At 40.2% G+C, this 6000-nt stretch overlaps 1 pseudogene; it reads right to left on the bottom strand.

Moving 5' to 3' along the window:
• Positions 1–581: 581 nt before the first annotated feature.
• LOC105811436 lies at positions 582–1254 on the bottom strand (annotated as a pseudogene).
• Positions 1255–6000: the final 4746 nt, after the last annotated feature.

Here is a 6000-nt window from a genome sequence, read left to right as displayed (position 1 = left end):
TATCAAGGCCCATTACGGCTGTCTCATTCCCTGTATCTCCCTAGTCCCTTGCTTGCTCCAACCAGGACCTCAACTTCAGACTTGGTTGTTTTATTTTGGGGAGAGGGGACGGCGGTCATTGAGATTGTTATTGTTGTTTTCTTTCAGTACCCCTGGGCATACGGTTTTTCAAGCTCTGCTCAAAGTCAAGCGAATCCCTTCCCAAGGCAAAGCTATTTCTTTTCTTTTCCCTCCCTCCCTCCCTTCCTTTCTTCCTCTCCCTCTCTCTCTTTTCTTTTCTTTTCTTTCTTTTTTTAGACAGGGTCTCTGTTGCCTGGGCTACAGTGCAGTGGCATCATCATAGCTCACAGCAACCTCAAACTTCTGAGCTCAAGTGATCCTCCTGCCTCAGCCTCCCAAGTAGCTGGGACTACAGGCATGTGCCACCACATCCAGCAAATTTTTCTATTTTTTGTAGAGAAGGGGTCTCGCTCTTGCTCAGGCTGGTCTCGAACTCCTGATCTTAAGCAATCCTCCTGCCTCAGCTTCCCAAAGTGCTAGGATTACAGGCATGAGCCACGGTGCCTGGCCAAAACTAAATTTCTGACACTGGGCTCCAGCTTCGTTTTCTCACAGGTTGTCATTCTCATCCCAGAGAGCAGTTGTCTGAGGAACCTCTAAATCATGCTCATATTGTGCTGCCAAAGCCGGGTCCATGACAACCTCTGGTGGGGCAAGAGCAGGCATGGCAACAAACTCCCAAGTTAGGGATCTTCAATTAGTTTTCTAGCAAGCCAGAGGAAGGGCTTTTCAAAGTTGTAGTTACTTTTAGCAGAAATGTCACAGTGCTGAAGATTCTTCTTTTGGTAGAAGACAATAGATTTTGCCTTCATTTTCCTGTCCTTAATACACACTTTGTTTCCATACATGATGGGGAAGTTTACACATAGTAGTACTAGATCTCTATGCCAGTTAGGCACATTATTGTAAGTAACTCTTGATGTTACATCAAGCAGTATAATGGCATACTGGGCTTGGATATCATAGCCATCTGTCAGCCCACCAAATTTCTACTGACCAGCTGCATCCCATACATTAAACTTAGTATGTCTCTCTGTTGATGTGGAACACAGGGATAGATCTCAATATCCAAGATGGCTACATATGTCTTCTTAAATTCACCACATAATGTTTCACAAATGTAGATTTTTCAGGATCACCATTACCAACCAGCACAAGTTTGAACTGAACTTGGGGTTCTCCCTGGGCAGCCATCATGATGTTTCTTCCAGAAGTACCCTGTTCAACTGAGCTCATTTATCTCTTAAAGAAACAAACAGAAAAGTCTTTAATATTTACTCACATATGGACCATTTCCAATAACTCTTTATTCATACTCATGTAAATCTGAGTTTCCATCTGATGTTACTTCCCTTCAGCCTACAGAACTTCCTTTAGCATTTCTTGTAGTGCAGCTCTACTGTATCTTCTCAGCTTTTGTTTGTCTGAATGTCTTATTTTGCCATCATTTTTGAAGGCTGGTTTAGCTGGATATAGAATTATAAAAGTAGATTTCTTTTTCTTTCATCAACTATGATTTTTCTATTGTCTTCTGGTTTGCATTGTTTCTAAGGAGTTATTGAAAATTCCTATTGTTTCTCTGCACATAATGTTTTTTTCCTGTGGCTGCTCTTAAGATTTTCTCTATCATTTTTTTGCAGAAATTTTATTTTGCTATGCCACAGAATGGTTTTATTCAATCCTGCCCAGGGAGCTTCTTGGATCTACGGGCTTAAAAATTTCATCAAATTTAGAAATTTTCCAGTCTTTTTTTTTTTTTTTTTTGAAAGACAGGGTCTTGCTCTGTTGCAGATGGTGTCCTCATAGCTCACTGTAACCTCAAATTCCTGGGCTTGACCAATCCTCCTGTCTTCGCCTCACAAGTAGCTGGGAATACAGATGTGCACCACTATGCCCAGGTAATTTTTAAATTTTTTGTAGAGATGGGGTCTTGCTATGTTGCCCAAGCTGGTCTTGAACTTCTAGCTTCAAGCAACCCTCCCACCTCAGCCCCCCACAGTGCTAGGATTAAAGGCATGAGTCACCACACCCTGCCCTATTTTTTCAAATATATATATTTGCCCCAATCTGTCTCTCCTCTCCTTCTGAAACTCCCACTTTATCTTCTCCCAGAGAACATTAAGGCTTTGCTATTTTTTAAGCCTTTTTTCCTCTATGATTTACTTTTAATAGTTTCCATTTCTGTGTCTTCAAATTCACTATCTTTTCTTATGCAGTGTCTAATTCTGCTTTTAATCCTATCTTATGAATCTTTAAAAATAGACTTTTCTTTAGAGCAGTTTTACATTCACAGCAAAATTGAGCGAAAAGTACAGATTTCCACCGGGCGCGGTGGCTCACGCCTGTAATCCTAGCACTCTGGGAGGCCGAGGCGGGTGGATCGCTCAAGGTCAGGAGTTCGAGACCAGCCTGAGCAAGAGTGAGACCCTGTCTCTACTAAAAATATAAAGAAATTAGCTGGACAATTAAAATATATATATAGAAAAAATTAGCTGGGCATGGTGGCGCGTGCCTGTAGTCCCAGCTACTCGGGAGGCTGAGGCAGGAGGATTGCTTGAGCCCAGGAGTTTGAGGTTGCTGTGAGCTAGGCTGACGCCACGGCACTCACTCCAGCCCGGGCAACAAAGTGAGACTCTGTCTCAAAAAAAAAGAAAAGTACAGATTTCCTATATACCTCCTGAGCCCATAAACAAAGCCTCTACCACTATCACAATCATTAACCAGTGTGGTATATTTGTTACAACTGATGAGCCTACATTGACACACCATCATTACCCAAAGCCCATAGTTTACATTAGGGTTTGCTCTTGGTGTTGTACATTCTGTGGGTTTGGACAAATGCATGACATATATCCACCACTACAGTATCATACAGAATAGATTCACTGCCCTAAAAATCCTCTGTGTTTCCCCTATTCATCCCTCCCACCCCTAACTCTTGGAACCACTGACCCTGTTACTGTCCCCATAGTTTTGCCTTTCCCAGAATGTCATATAGGTGAAATTACATAGTACGTAGCCTTTTCACTTAGTAATATGCATTTGATTATCCTCTACCTTTATTCATGGCTTAATAGCTCATTTCTTTTTAGAGCTGAATACTATTCCATTGTCTAGACATATCACAGTTTATTTGTTGTCTTCAAGGAGTTTTATAGTTTCGTGTTTTACATTTAAGTTCATGATCCATTATGGGTTAATTTTTGTGAAGAGTGTAAGATCTATGGATATATTTTGGTTTTTTTTGCATGCAGATGTCCAGTTGTTCCAGCGCCATTAGTATTGTATTGCCTTTGCTCCTTTGTCAATTATCACTTAACTATATTAATGTTGGTCTATTTCTGGGCTTTCTATTGTGTTCCCTTGATCTATATGTCTATTCTTTACCGATATCACACTGTCTTGATTACTGGAGCTTCATAATAAGTCTTGAAATTAGATAGTATCAGTCCTCTGACTTTGTTATTCTCCTTCAATATTGGGTTAGCTATTCGGAGTCTTTGGCCTCTTCATATACACTTTAGAATCAATTGTTAACGTCCACAAAATAACTTGCTGGAATTTTCATTGGGATTGCATTGATCTATAGATCAAACAATGAAATTTTAAAAAATATATATTTTTGAGTTTAATTTCTATTTGATTTTTTAAATAATTTTTATTTTTCTACTGAGATTTCTTATTTTTCCTCATTATGTTTATACTTTTTCCTAAAGCCTTGAACATATTTATAAATTTTTAAACTCCTTTTATGCTAATTCCAGCATGAATGTCATTTATGGGTTTGTTTCTGTTGAGTGATTTTTCTGTTTCTTTGCAAGTGTATAATATTTTATTCCATGCTGGACATTATAATGGATGCTACAGTTTGGGTATCTGGATTTTATTGTCTTCTTTAATGGAGTGTTGGGGTTCACTCTGGCAGACAATTTACTTGTAGATGAGCTCAATCCTTTTGAGGTTGGTTTTTAAGCTTTATTAAGGTGGATCTAGAGTAACCCTCACTCTAGGGCTAGATTAGCCCTACCCTGAAACCTTGACCTTTGAGAACTCTCCTGAATGCCTGCGGTACTCAATGAGATCTCTATATTCTGGCTAGTTATAACTCAAATATATCTCACTTCTCTGTATACAATGGTATTAAGTTATTAAGTATGGAATGTCTGATTTTCTTAAGTACTAAGTTTGACAGTTGATATCTGACATTTCACTTTGACACTTCTTGTTTTGTTTTTTGTTTTTTATTGTGACGGTACATTCTCATTCTTTCAAATGCACATTTTGGCTTGTGATTATCTTCCAAATTTTTTTTTTAGAGCCATTTTTGTGAAACTATGGATAAGTCAAAAATTCATGTTTTTTTTGAATATGAGTTCCATAGTGGAATCAATGCTGTGCAGACAGCTTGAAATATCAATGAAGTGTTTGGGAAGGATGTGGCTAATGAATGCACAGTATGTCGATGGTTTGAGAAGTTCCATTCTGGTGATTTGAATCTTGAAAATGAGCAATGTGGGCAACCTGAGACCAAGGTGGATAATGATGAGCTGAAAGCTGTAGTGGAAGCGAATCTATCTCAAACTACACATGAATTAGCACCAAGGTTTGATGTTACTATTCCAACAATATTGGACCATTTGAAACAAATGGGCAAGGGAAAGAAGCTGGATAGGTGGGTATCGCATGAACTAAACAAGCACCAGAAGGGAAATCGTCTCAAAGCTTGCCTTTCTTTGCTGTCACGACACAAAGATGAACCGCTTCTATACCGTACTGTTTACGTGTGATGAAAAATGCATTCTTTTTGACAATGGCAAGTGTTTGGCACAATGGTTGGATAAAGATAAAATGCTGAAACACAGTCCAAAACTGAATATTCATCAAAAAAAGCTAATGGTGTCTGTTTGGTGGTCCAGTACTGGTATTATCCACTACAGCTTCATGAAACCTGGTCAATCCATTACAGCAGATGTCCACTGCAACCAACTGGATAAAATGATGAGGACGCTTGCAATTAAGCAGTTCATAATGGTCAATACGGACAGGCCAATCCTCTTGCAAGACCACGTGTCACAAAAAGCAATGCTGCTCAAACTACAGAAGCTTGACTTGGAAACTCTGTCATCTACCGTATTTGCCAGACCTTGCACTGACTACCACTTCTTCCAGGCTTTGGACCACTTCTTGCAAGGAAAAATATTCAATTCTCAACAAGTTGTGGAAAACACCTTTCATGATTTCATCACCACTTGCTCTCCAGGCTTCTTCGCTGCTGGCATAAGCAAGCTACAATTAAGGTGGCAGAACCAGCCAGGTGCGGTGGCTCACACTTTTAATCCTAGCACTCTAGGGGCTGAGGCGGGAGGGCTGCTTGAGCTCAGGAGTTCGAGACCAGCCTGAGCAAGAGCAAGATCCTGTCTCTACTAAAAATAGAAAAATTAGCCTGGCATTGTAGCTTGCACCTGTAGTCCCAGCTACTCGGGAGGCTCAGGCAGGAGGATCGCTTGAGCCCAGGAGTTTGAGGTTGCTGTGAGCTACGACGCCGCCACTGCTCTCTACTCAGGGCAACAGAGCAAGGCTCTTTTTTTTTTTTTTTTTTTTGAGTTTTTGTTTTTTTTTTTATGGCAGAATATTATGGGGGTACAGGTGTTTAGGTTACATATGTTGCCCTTGCCCGCCCCCCACCCAGTCCGAGCTTCAAGCACGTCCATCCCCCGGATGGTGCGCATCGCACTCTTTGTGTATGCATATACCCATCCCCTCCTCCCCCCTGCCCCCTGTCCGACATCCAATAAATGTTATTCTTATATGTGCACTTAGGTGATGGTGAAGACTCTTTCTTAAAAACAAAAATGGCAAAACTGTGTCGATAGTTTAGGCACATACTCCGACGAATTGTACTGCTTCTTGTTTGAGATATAATAAACTAAACTTTGGATT

This window comes from Propithecus coquereli, unplaced genomic scaffold (genome assembly GCF_000956105.1).
Source record: "Propithecus coquereli isolate 6110/MARCELLA unplaced genomic scaffold, Pcoq_1.0 Scaffold235, whole genome shotgun sequence".
Lineage (NCBI taxonomy): Eukaryota > Metazoa > Chordata > Mammalia > Primates > Indriidae > Propithecus > Propithecus coquereli.
The sequence above is the reverse complement of the archived record's forward strand: the minus strand, read 5'-3'. Positions and strand labels throughout refer to the sequence as shown.